Source organism: Ochotona princeps, chromosome 15, assembly GCF_030435755.1.
Source record: "Ochotona princeps isolate mOchPri1 chromosome 15, mOchPri1.hap1, whole genome shotgun sequence".
NCBI lineage: Eukaryota > Metazoa > Chordata > Mammalia > Lagomorpha > Ochotonidae > Ochotona > Ochotona princeps.
In genome coordinates, this window is record NC_080846.1 from 47,337,391 (window position 1) to 47,351,231 (window position 13,841).

Genomic DNA, 13,841 nt, shown 5'->3' on the forward strand with positions numbered 1-13,841 from the left:
ACCGGGAGTGAATTCCAGACTCCCAGTTTCAACCTTGGCCCAGCACCTCCTGCTGTGGGCATCGGGGAGTGAATTCCAGACTCCCAGTTTCGACCTTGGCCCAGCACCTCCTGCTGTGGGCATCGGGAGTGAATTCCAGACTCCCAGTTTCGACCTTGGCCCAGCACCTCCTGCTGTGGGCATCGGGGAGTGAATTCCAGACTCCCAGTTTCAACCTTGGCCCAGCACCTCCTGCTGTGGGCATCGGGAGTGAGTTCCAGACTCCCAGTTTTGACCTTGGCCCAGCACCTCCTGCTGTGGGCATCGGGGAGTGAATTCCAGACTCCCAGTTTCAACCTTGGCCCAGCACCTCCTGCTGTGGGCATCGGGAGTGAGTTCCAGACTCCCAGTTTCAACCTTGGCCCAGCACCTCCTGCTGTGGGCATCGGGAGTGAATTCCAGACTCCCAGTTTCAACCTTGGCCCAGCACCTCCTGCTGTGGGCATCGGGGAGTGAATTCCAGACTCCCAGTTTCGACCTTGGCCCAGCACCTCCTGCTGTGGGCATCCGGGAGTGAATTCCAGACTCCCAGTTTCAACCTTGGCCCAGCACCTCCTGCTGTGGGCATCGGGAGTGAACCAGCAGACAGCACTGCTCTCATGCCCTCACTGCCTCTCAAGTAAATTACAAAAATTTTAAAACAAAAAGATCTTGGTACTAGAAATCAGTGTGGAAAAGAATTCTTCAATTGACATTTTACCTTTGAGATTTGATGAGATTTCCTTAACTGTTTTACCATGTATAAATTACATCCCTCTCCCAGAAGTTTCTATGTGGCTATGACAAGGAATCAGTAGAAATCCTACTTTCTATTCAGGGACATGAAATTCCGCACAGCGGGGCTCTGCCTTTATAATGCGTTTAGTCCAGTCCACATACAAATGGCTTCAGTTTGGAAGTCTCCCATAGCAGTTATAATGGTAGATTCCTCAAAAATGGAAAGTCTCATGGAAAAAATAAACTGGTTCATAGAAACCTCTATCTCAAGGAATATTAAGGTGAATTTATCGAGGAGGTACAAAGTATTCTGGGGTTTTAAAGATAGTAATTACAGAGAGGCCCTGGGACTTCCCCATTAAGAGCTTGGCAGCTGTTGGGCTGAGGATTTTTGACCAGCTGGTTAGGTAAGGAAGGGGAAGAAAGAAATCCAAGACTTTTGTGGAAACGCTACCTTAACAGTCTAGACAGAAAAAACGAAGTCAGCTAAATAAGACCAACAACTCATTTTATAAAAAAAGGGGTTGGGGGAAGAGAGCCAGAAGAGGACCAAAGGAGGCTGGGAGTTCAAGTAGGAAGAAGCCTTTTGTGCTATGGAGAGGTCACACAGATTTAACTTTAACAGCAGGTGGTTGCTGGCCATTTTTAAGAATGAATAGCAGAGAGGAAATATAAATTACAGGGAAATGTTAAAGGCAATAGGCATACCAGGTATAGTGTACTTCTTTGACAAAAGTGAGTAATGTGCAAGGCCTAAGTGCAGTAAAGCAGTGTGAAGACAAAGTGCTTTGGAATTTGATCAGGCTTTTTGATCAGGCTTCTGCATGTTAGCACATTATCTTCAGAGAGCCTCTGCTAACCTGCAAATGATATGGCAAACACTAATTCAATAGCAAAGATACACTTGCCAGATGACCTGTCGCTCCAAAAGAGCTATCATTCAAGCAGAAGCCTGAAGAGCTGACATACAATGCTTCGCAAAAAAAACATAGACATCAGTCTTAAAGATAAACCTATTTTATTGCAAAACCAATTTGCAATATATGCAGTCTTAATAAATTTTTCACTACCTTTTGTAGACCGCTTAGATGCATGGATTTTAAGATTCTCACAGCAACATAAGCTCATCATTTAGCTCCATTTTACACAAAGTCTTTGAAGTACTTTCATAGGATCTGTGTAAGTTGGGAAAGGAATCAGACCATGTCTAGCCTAAGCTCTGGGAAGTGAAATGTAGTCGGTGGTTCTAGAGAGCTGGGGGAGGGGGAAGTAGCATGAAACAATTGGAAAACTAAAAGGGAGAAATGAGTGAGGGTGAACTACTGCAAAACAAACACCCCAACTGACAACTTTGCATGCTTTTCTGTTCTGCTAAGGGACAGACGTTGCCTTGTGGGTCCGCTAGTCACTCACTGATTTGTTCTGGTAATTACCTAGCAAGTGTACCCTCCAAAGGGAATTCAAACCGTGGTAATAACCAGAAAGTACACACTGCTTCAGATTCATGGGCCTTTTCCTGGGCTCATGGGTATTTTTCAAGAGTATTCGAGAAAATATAAGACAATTGCTGGCAGTCCAAGAAGATTTTGCATAAATGTTCTCACAGAGCCTCAGAAACAGACTCTCTAAGTAGAAGAGATCAGGGGTCATCTGGTCTTGTTTTGCACAGTACAAATTATTAGCCAATTTCTGTAACAGAGAACATGTTCTCAGCTTCTCATTTTCTCTCACTGGTCTAAACCTTAAATATTATGGACCATTATGCACAACTAAGCACAGAATCCCCAGAAATACTGTGGTTTTTATAGAAAAATATAAATATGGTTATGAATTAGGATCCCTGAGAGGTACTCAACCCCTCCTCTTTTTATCCCAGGGAGTTTTTCCTTCACTCATGAAGATAGGTAAGCACTTATTCTGTCTTTAAGATGTTCCCTTCAAAATGCCAGAGACTTCATAGCTTAAGGTTAGGTAGACAGAGGAACTATGGAAAATGAGTTCCCATTTTGCAGAAAGTTAGACAATGTGCAATCACAGCTGATTTAGTCATCGTAAGGTTTGAACAGGGTGCACAATTTGAATGACCAAGTTTGAACTCTGGCCTTAGTTACCTGGGAACTTCAGTGGAAGAGATATTAGGACAGACAGTAAAGATCTTGTGATAATCAGGCAGGACCTGAACAGAGAAAGCAGACAATATTTACCCCAACTTCAAAACAGTCTGTAACCTCAGTTTACTCCCCAAATGTCAATATTTACTGACTTCCTAACATGAGCCAGATACATGCTCATTGGTCTAGAAAGCTCAGGAACTTTTCCGAGGCTGGAAAGGAGGGAAAAAAAATCTCTGCCCTTTTCACAGTCAAGCACTGTGCTTCATGGGACACACACTTCATGCGTGGTGTTCCTCAAACAAGAGAAGTGGTGAAGTATGATGACCATGAGAGGGACTAGGGAGTGGGTGGTAGTGATGACGAGTGTTGTGCCAGATCGGAGAAAGAGGACAGCATCCATGGCAGAAGAGGCCTGCCCTGAAACAGTCAGGCTTGGGCAGGGAGCTCATTAGCAATCTGCCTCAGTGTTCTCATCAATAAACACTGGTTGTTTGGTTCTTACAAGCCTGGCTCCTCCCTCGATCATTGAAGCAAATAGCTCTTGGCTTACTTGTATACTATTTTTTTTCCTGACAAAATCCCCATTTCTTCTTTTTTTTAAAAAAAAAAGCCATTCTGAATGATTTAGGCAAGCTCACCTATCATGAGTCAAGCCTTTCAGAATGCCCATCTCCCTGGCTCCTGAAATCAGCCTACCCAGAATCTTCAGCACACATTTCTATCACAGCCATTTTTTCCCTGTTGAACTAGAACAGCTTGTCTGTGGATCCATCAACAAATACTGTTGGAGTACTTGGGTCCAGTCTTACCTAAAGCCAGGATCCATGCCTGATTTTTCACTGCTTGAAGTTCTGCGATTTTGAAGTGGGTTTGTTTTACTTACAACTATACAAATCCTTTCTCAAAGACAGCAAATTTCAGGTACACTCTAACATATCTTGATGAAAAAGTTAATAAATTGGAACAAATAGAACTGATATGGTCCCATTTTCAAGTCATCAGTATAGTGACTTTTTAAAAGAAGCTCTGGTCAATGCATGGCTTCAAACTGCTCCATTTCCAGCAATTCTACTGAGTACTTTATGGATTTAATTACTTTTTTAAGAATTCTTCTCCAATTACAAAAGTTACATATGTTCATACAAAATTTTAAAAATTATTTCTGCTGCCCATAGAGAAGCATTATTAAATACGTTAAACATTCTTCCAGCCTTTTAAGTGCATATACAATACTAATTTTAAGCGAGAAAAATGTGATCTATCTTTTAATATCTTTTTGAAACACCTCAAAATACCTTGTTAAATCATTCTCCTGCAAATCTGCAATTATATATAACATGATCATATTCCCAGACCAACCAATATCTATATGCAACAAAATTTTAATGACAGGCAAGATTTTATTAAACATGATCCACAATATCTTTATCCAGAATCTGTTGTTAAAATTTCAGGCTGATTGCATCTTGAGGCTGGTACACATAACTTTATAAACACTTTCAACTTCTACTTCCTGGTAGAAGTAATGCAATGGTTCAGCCTTGTAGCACCAGTATCCTATAGGGGCAGTGGTTTAGATGCCAGGTGCTCCACTTCCCATCCAATCCTCTGCCTGTCGCCTGGGGAAGCAGTGAAGGATGGCCCAAAGCCTTGGGACCCTGTACCTATGTGGCAGACCCAGAAGAGACTCCTGGTTTTGGTTCAGCTCTGGCCATTGTGGCTTTTTGGGGAGTGAATCAGCAGATGGAAGATTTTTGTCTTTCTTTAAATCTGCCTTTCCAATATAAGTAAATAAATCTTGAAGGATAAGATACATATCCATGTTAAACAAAATATGAGCATATATATATATAATAAACAATTATTTGTCAAAGGGTATAAGGTCTTTAAGGTGACTGGTAAACAATGAGATTTTCTTTAAAGACACCCAAAGAAGTTCTCTATTTGTCCTTCTCTGTATTTTACATAACTATTTCCTTATTATTTACTTATTTTTTCCAGCTTTCACATGGAGTACAAAATAAACAGATATAATCAAGATACTTATATTCTCATAAATGAACTGTATAATGGAGACTAATATATTGAGAATAGAAAATGTTGCAATAAATGGTTCTATTCCTAAATAAAAGAAAAACTCCCAATGATACAGTTAAATACACCTTTGCAGTAAAATAATGGATGCTTTACTTTTGCTTATACCTATGATGCCAGGAAACACACTCTACCCTTTTTGCAAGAGTGAGAAAGAAGATTCAGCTGCATTTCTAATGGTAGCTTAAAAGTATGTATTAGTTTCTCACGGTGTAATAACAAAATGACACGCGTGAGTTGCATGGTAGCCAGTGGCTAAGGTCCTCACCTTGCACATGCTGGGATTCCATATGGGTTCCAGTTCATATCCTGGCTGCTCTACTTCCCATCCAGCTCCCCGCTTGTGCCCTGAAAAAGCAGTCAAGGATAGTGCAAAGCCTTGGGACCCTGCACCCACGTGGGAGACCTGGAAGAAGATCATGGCTTGGATTATCTCCAGCCTCTGCAGCCACTTGGGGAGTAAACCAGCAGATGGAAGATCTTCTTCTGTCTCTCCTCCTCTCAGTAAATCTGCCTTTCCATAAAAATAAAAAATAAATTTTTTAATAAATGACACACACATGATTTGAGAACAGCAATTCACTGTCTCACCGTTTTGCAGTTCTGAAGGGAACTCTGCACAGATTCTCACATGGCCAAATCCAAGCGCCAGCCAGCCTGGATTCGTTCAAAGCTCTGGGGGAAGCATCCCAGGTGATCTTCAGGCTCACTCCTATTGTTGGAATCCTTCAATTCCTTCTCAGTTTCCACATTGTGCCTCATCTTCTCACACTACTAGGAGCATTTCTGATTTCTTCCTCTTCCATAGCTCTCCGACTATAGCCAAGAACGCTCTACGCTTTTTAGGACTCATGAATTCAAATGAGTCCACACGGATGAGCAAGGAAAAAACAAAAACGAAACAAAATAAAAACCTCCCTAAAATTCATAACACTAATGATACCTGCAAAGTCACGTTAGCTGTGTAATGTAACATATCCACAGACTTTAGGAGCTAGTATACACACTTTCAATGTGGCCATCCTGCCTATCCAGACAGCACACTTGTAAAACTGCAATCAATACCTCTACCATATATAGTTACCCAATGAACTAGTTTCATCCCAAGGCAATGTTGGAAAAGACTAGTTCAGACTTTAAGCACAACATGAAGAATTGTTCTCTTCACACCTACTGCTCACACCCAATCAAGTTCCCAACTGGTCAAAAGGGCTGTTTTGTGAAACTTTGTAACATATCTGGTTGCTAGGAAACAATGTTTCCCAATTCCTCAGGGACAGACTTCCCTTCAGATTGATATGCAGTGCTGTACCACTGTAATACACTACAATGTGTCATGTGCTTAGACTGTTACCCGTCAAAGAATGTGATGAATTTGATTTTAGGTACAAAGACGATTGGATGGTAACTGTACACGTAACAGATATATATACATGGCTGTATACCTATAAATGGTCTCATTCCTCACCAAGTTGGGGTGTTTCCCTCTGAATTTATCCCATTTATTACTCATTAGTTTTCTGCAAAGGTTTTCTTCTCTATGGCTAATATCGAAGGAAATAGTGTGAGTTTTCAGTAAAAGCAGTTTCCATGGTTACATGGAAGTCTTACTAAAAATAGTCCATGATGTAATCAACCCAACTTTAGCTACTAAAGTAACTGGACAAAACAGATCTGCATCACCGTGTGTGTTCTGTAGTTCCAGCAGTGCCTATGACACACGAGAAGAGTTTGTGAACTGTTTTTATTTCCCTGAGATTCCAGCAGCTCAAACACTTCTGCGGGCAGCTCACAAAATGATCCAGCACTGAAATCATTTCTAACCCTTTATGAAGTAGAGAGGCTGAAAGGAATGGAAAGGGGAGGGGGTAAAAGGAAGGGAAAGAGAAAACACGCTTACCTCATTTTGAGGTAAATACTGTACTTTGTGTTTCACGTATGTTCATGAGCTAACATCTCAGATTTTGCAGGTTCTTTAGAGTCACACCACACTGCCTATAAGGAAGTGTGCAGACCTCTGATATCAGAATAGCTTCCGTTTTTGTATTTGAAGTTCTTTGTCCTCATCATGTTTGAACTATCACTGGGCACAGCTGGCTCTCTATCCAATATCCTTTCTCTATACTTCATATAATTAGAACATGAATGAAGAATGGTGGTCCCACCTGCTTCCAAGGCCTTGCTCCCTCCACCCCTCTCCCCAGCCGGAAGTCAGAGGTGGCCACATAGGCCATCTTCCCCCCTCCCGAGCATCATGGCCATCGTCGTCTCTGATGACAAAGCCACTGGCAGCCAAGGACCCCATGCTTGTTAGTTCTACCACTTGGTGAACCTGAATGTCAGTCCCACCTCCCTTACCTTAAGATTCAAGGGGGCACTCTCAAAACAGAATTCACTCTCAACACCAAGTTCTTATTACCTGTTCTCCCAAAATACTCCTAGTTTCCTTCTGGTGCCAAAATAACAGTGTCTATTCTAGTCACTTAGGGGACTCTCAAGCCAATACCATTATTTTATGTACAGTCTCCATACTGGGGAGAAAAAGCTGGAAGAGTGTGTGTGTGTGTTTATTTCAGGAAATTGCATATGCTGGCAATTTCCTGAATGTGTTTCTATATTAGGAATATTGTTAACAATTGTAACAAAGCAATTTAAAAGCGCACAGATTCCTGCTAGCATGAACTAATGACAGTATTCTTTTAAAAACACTGTCTTTTTAAGTAGCTAGCTTTAGAAGGGCACTTGCAGCTAATGTTTCTAAACAGCTTTTTATGACATACCTTTCAGATTCATTTGTTTCTCATTATCTTCTGTGGAACACTAACTCCTGGATATAGTCTCAGAGATGGCACTGTCCATGACCCAGGAATCCTACAAACAATACCGCAAGCAGTATAATTCAAACACCAAGCATCAAAAATGTGAAGATGTGGTGAGTGGGAACCATGAAGTTCCTCCACTCCTATTATTTAGTTTCTTGAATGGAGATGCTCAGTAAAATATTCTCATTTGAGGACTGATTAAAACAATCCATTATGAAGAGGGATGAAGGTGAGAGAAGAAATGATAAATGAGGGCTAAAGGCCAATGTTGACCAATGACAGCAGTGATAGTAGCTCAAGTGGATGGACTGGAAGACAGAAAAGGCTTCTTCCCACAGAAGATACTTGTACTCAGAGTAGGTGTTCTGTAAAGAACCCCAAAACATGCATTTGGCCAGACATTTTTCATGAGCTACTACATCTCTGCTAATCCGCACCCTAACTGGCAGGGTGACAGCCCAGACATTAAGAATAGTATCAGTGAATTCCTGAATCCTCTGATTTCTGGCTGGGTTAGTCAGTAGGCTGCTATGATAGGAGACATGCACTATATGTAATGGGAGAAGAGAAAGATCAGGATAATAACGCCCCTTACTTCCTTGAATGTGCTACTTTTGGGGGCTGAAAACAATAACTGCACATTTCCACTCATCTCCCCAAACGTGGAGGTCTTGCATGGCTAGCAGCCCTGAGTTAATGCATTGTTTTTTATGATTCTCACACCATACCAACTTCCTCAGAAAAGAATTCATTTCTGTGTGTCATTTTTTTATTATTCCAATACCAGAATCTTTAAAAAATGAACCCTTGATCATCTCATTTCTTCAGGATGTTGTCTATAACAGTCAAATTCTAAAAAATAAAACTACGTAAGAATCAGGAGTCCTACAAGTGGATCTAGAGTGATTTTTAAAGAGAAACACAAAAAACAGCTAAGCACAAAGAATCCACACAAGGGTTTGCACAGGGTAAAATGAGTAGGATTCATGGGAACTGGATGTGCAAGCCCAGAGGTCAACGAGTGATGTCATCCAGCTATCCGAAAACATTGCTTCATCTGAAATATATTATCAATATTAAGTCAAGCTATTCATATCACATTATTGCTTGTCTTTTTCTTGAGATGATATTCCCAATACTTCATTCCTTAAAGTAATGTTTAATGCTGTGGGACCTAGTGATGTGATCTTACTTACATTGATAATGATGATGCTAATTACCCTAATGGTAATCCTAGATGCCAAACACTGAGCTGCCATGAAGCCCTTTGCTCCTCGTTGTTGTCACTACAGTCCTTAGAAATGGACACTGCTATAGACCCTATTGTAAGGAAAGAACTAAGAAAGTTTGCAGACTACAGCACAGAGGTGAAGAACCAAAATTCCATCATCCACACCCGGATCCTGGCTTCAGTCAACTCCTCACCTCCTCAGTCACTACTGACACAGAGTGTTTGTGGCTAGGGGAAAACACGCACCGGCACTCACCCGAATTGCATCAAATGACTACAAAGCGTCTTACAGGTTCTTTGGCATCACTCAAAAATCCACTCTCCAGTCTTCTCTCCTAGCGTATTAATCAGCCTTTCATATTACTACAATGTACTACCAGAGGCAGTTTTAGAAGAGGTTATTTGTCACAGTTTTGACAACTGAAAGTTCAAACAATATTGCACAAGCTCTAATGAGAACCCCGGTTCAGACAACAGGAACATGGACAGGAGGCAAACATCATATCTCTAAATGGAACAAGGTCACCTGTGTTGTGATGTAACAAGTTAAGTCTTTGCATGCAGCACCAGCACCCCACAATGTCTGAACCAACATCCTCTTAATATACCTTGGAAGTGGGAAGGCAGCAGTGATATTATCCTACAATGATTCACTCTTAGGAAACTTTTCAGGGGATGGATATCCCCTTCTGAAACAGCATTCCCACCTCAACGACCCGGCAGTCTCCCACTAGACTCCACTTGCTGAAGGTGGGGTCTCCCACCACTACAATGAACCAGAAAGATCAGCGAGCATTAGGAAACTTCATGGAATATATGCCTCCCTCCCTGATCACACTGTGCAGTATGCTTTCTAAGCTAGTTCAGGTGCCCATCAGATTCTTTGGCTATAGACACTGCTGGGCTGGGCACTGCCATGGAAACTTGTCCTGCCACTGTTTGCAGAGACACAATCTCTGAGTATTCCATCCTAACCATCACATTGGCTGTAGTGGCCTAGATTTTGCTATATAGTCTCTTAATACCTATTACCTTCCTTCTCAGTTGAACCTGCTCATTTCTTCCTCTACCTGATGGACCACTGTTTAGGAAAAAAACCTGAAATTTCACTGAAGCTTCTCCCATGACAATTAGAGCTTATTGTTTAAGCCTCTTTCATTCTTCACTATGCTCAATGTATCTCTATTGAAGAACTGACCACAGGGTAATATGACTTTGTAACTCCCTCCTAACAATGCAAAATTTTTAAAAAATGATTTGTTTATTTTTATTGGAAAGGCAGATTTAGAGATAAAAGTGACAGGAAGATCTGCCACCCACTGGTTCACTCCCCAAGTGTCTGCAATGGCTGGAGATGAACCAAACTAAAGCCAGGAGTTTCTTCTGGGTCTCCCACATAGCTGCAGGGTCCCAAGGCTTTGGGTTATCTGCTTTTCCAGGCCACAGGCAGGGAACTGGATGGAAGTGGAGCAACCAAGACATGAACTGGTGTCCATATGGGACCCTGGTACATGCTAGACGAGGATTTAGCCACTAGGCTATATCACTGCGTCCACAATACAAATTCTTTAAAAAGACTTATTATCTTTTATTTGAAACTCCAGCATCTAATGCAATGAGTAATATACTTACTGAGTTAGCAAGTGCTCAACTAACAAATGACATGTTACAATAAATAATATGGAGCTTGAGGATCAGCATTATGGTATGACAGGTTAAGGCATAGACTGAAGCATTAGCATCCTGGAAGGGTGTCAGCTTATGCTCCTGGCTGCTCCACTTCTGATCCAGTTGCCTGATGCACCTGGGAAAGCAGCAGCAGATGACTCATGCATTTGGGCTCCTGCCATCCACACAAGAGACCCAGATGGAAGATCCTGGTGTCTAGCTTCAGCTTGGTACAGTCTTGATCATTTTGACTATTTGGTTAGTGAACTAGCAGAAGGGGGAATCTCTATCTCTCCTTATTCTTTCAAATAAATCAATGAATGTTTATGATACATACATACATACATACAATAGTTCAATGGCTAAATCCTCACCTTGCAAGTGCCAGTATCCCATATGAGTGCCAGTTTATGTTCAGGCTGCCCCATTCTACATGATGCCATCTTCAGGCTCTGGAGCTCATTTCCCCAGTATTTCAAGATGGTAACTCAAGTGAACAGCATCTTCTGATCATAGAAGTCTCAAATCCTAGAATATTAACAGCACCAAATCCACCCCGTCCCCAAGGAGATGATGCCTCAACAGCCCCTATAGCTAAAATCCATCTCTGTAATTCCTCCAACACAAAACCTCTTTCCTGCTACTCAAATACAGAAAACCTTTTACACTCTTCTTCCCTAATCATTCCAGTTGTTTTACCAACATAACTCTACCAAGAGCAGCTATCAGTGTTTGTTGGGTGCAGGCTCAGAGATACCCTTTGAGACAAACCAAAAGTGGCTATGAAGCTATAATGCTAAACCCATGTATAAACTAGGCCCAAGGATGCAACTTTTAAAAATTATTTATTGTTCTCTTATGATACAGTTCCATAGGCTCTGGGATTTCTTGTCCCCTTCTCAAGTCTTCTCCCCACCCCCCGCTATTGATTTCCCCTCTAGTATTACAATGGTTAGTCCTTCATGAATAGTCATAAGTCCATTATTCCACTGTTGAAGTGTTTCCTGACATTGTAGGCTTGGACAATGTTGGACAGTCCAGTATCCTACTGTCAGGATATTTTCAATTGTTCCATCTTTGGTCTGGATGCAGAGAGACATACTACAATATGTCTCCACATCTAGACATGTAGTCTCTGCTACACTTCTGTTATACATCCCCTTAAATACAGAGCCAGAAAACATAGCCCTTAACAGGGAGAAAAAATAAAATTTTCATCAACATAAAATTAGATAATACAAACATGCAACCTCCATAGCTAAGGAATCAGTGGGGTTCAGGAAGCACAAAGTTTATATACACAAGTGTAATACATGCCTACACATATTTGACATAAGTATATAAAAAAGATGGTATTCAGGCCAAGTAGTTGATTGCTTTCAACAATGCCATAGATGCAGCTATGCACACATGAACTAATGCTGTAGACTTTGGACATTGCTTCTATTGTGCATCTGTGGAGATATGAAGGCAATCCGTTTAAAGGCACTGAGTAATACTCTCATCAGTATTTGTTGGAAATTGTCTAGAAAGATTGTGCTGTGAGATACTGATACATGTCATTACATGCACTTTGCTTGTCAGACATGTTTGCTTGAAAAATAGAACTGTTTCAGAAACTAAGCTAGAGAATGGATTTGCCAATATTTTACCCCCAATAAACATTGATAATTTTGCTATCTACAAATAGAGTCATCAAGACAGATGCCCTTGAGTGATTGAAATCTCTCTGCATGCAATGCTATTTCCTGGCTAGAAAGTGATAAAAAAATAGTAATAATTCTACTTTTTCTTTTTAAAGTTCTCATGGGTGAGCTATAATCCAGAAACTACAGGCGTAAGTGGGGGCTTTCTCATTTGCGTTGTGCTGAAGGAAGACTATTTTCTACAAATTTTCACAAAATAGTTCCAGACTCAAAAATGAAAATGTGGTAGCACGTACACTGTATTTTTTTCCTCTTCTCATCCTCTCATTTATTATTTCCAGTACTCCTATTAAGATCCTATTTCTGTCAAGTCCAACAGAACTGAATTGAATTGAAACACTATAGCAGTTGCCTGTGGAAGGAAATAAGATGAGAGCAAGGTTTTAACATGAGCACATGTTGAACTAATTCTGGCAAACCAAAAGCTCTCAGCACACACTGGGAAATCTCCAGATGCATTGTGTTCTCCTCGAGGACTGTTATTATATTTGTAGTGCAACAGTCCTCTTTCATTGGTTGTTTCAGGTACTCACATCAGCTGTGATATAAAAAAATACTGAATAGGGAGAATCAAGATGGCGGAATAGGGTAAGGACACATTTAAACAGATGGAAAAACATTTAATCAGGATGAAGCAGAGAGGACACATTCCAGGAAATAGGGGAGGACAGAACAACAGCAGAGAGGTACCTGGAGACTGACAGACACAGGAAAGCAGTGGACACAACGGTGTGGTGTTGCAGTGACTGATACTCCAACAGCATTCAGCTAATGGCGATCTGAACTCCATCAGCAGCCAGAACTCCACCAGCAACAAGGTGGGGAGGGACTTTTACTGGGAGATTGGGAGGTGAACCCAGACAAAGAACTGTCCGTCCTGCTGGTCCATTTGATTTGACCAGGAGCAGAGACAGAGCAGCAGATCCCAGACGGGCAGTTCAAGAACAGGGTGGATTTCACAGCCCTGTCAGCCCCCTAAAGTCAAATTGGACGTTATTTTGTGTAAGGAGGAAAAAGCAAGGGAAAGGATTGAGCATAAGCCGAGCTGGGAGTGAACTCTTTTCTGACTCAGTGAGCTGCAGCAATGTGGCATTCTACAGGTTCCACCCAACACAGGTCTGGGTAGCCCTCAGATCTGACAGCTAGCAGATCAATAACTCTAGTAGTGGCACGTCCGGAGCCATTTTGTACAGTGTGGCGAAAGTTTTAGGACTGCAGGGACAACAGTGAACTGCGCATGTGCTGAGCTCGCAAGAATTCACTGAGTTTCATGGATTGCATTGGTTCCACAGGAAAATAATACCAACTATGGCATCGTATGGGTCCATGTGGCACCAGACCTAAGGGACAATAGGTTCCGGCAAGATCAGCACCAACAACCTAGCTGTATAGGACACCTGGTGTCTCCCTAATCCTGGGACCTGCTCCAATCAGAAGTGGGAGAAAGTTT

At 41.5% G+C, this 13,841-nt stretch overlaps 1 long non-coding RNA gene across 2 annotated transcripts in view; it reads right to left on the minus strand.

The window, feature by feature from the left end:
- LOC131482068 (uncharacterized) overlaps positions 1-13,841 on the minus strand; it is a 436,522-nt gene that overhangs the window by 241,104 nt on the left and 181,577 nt on the right. The gene's annotated exons all lie outside the window — the stretch shown is intronic.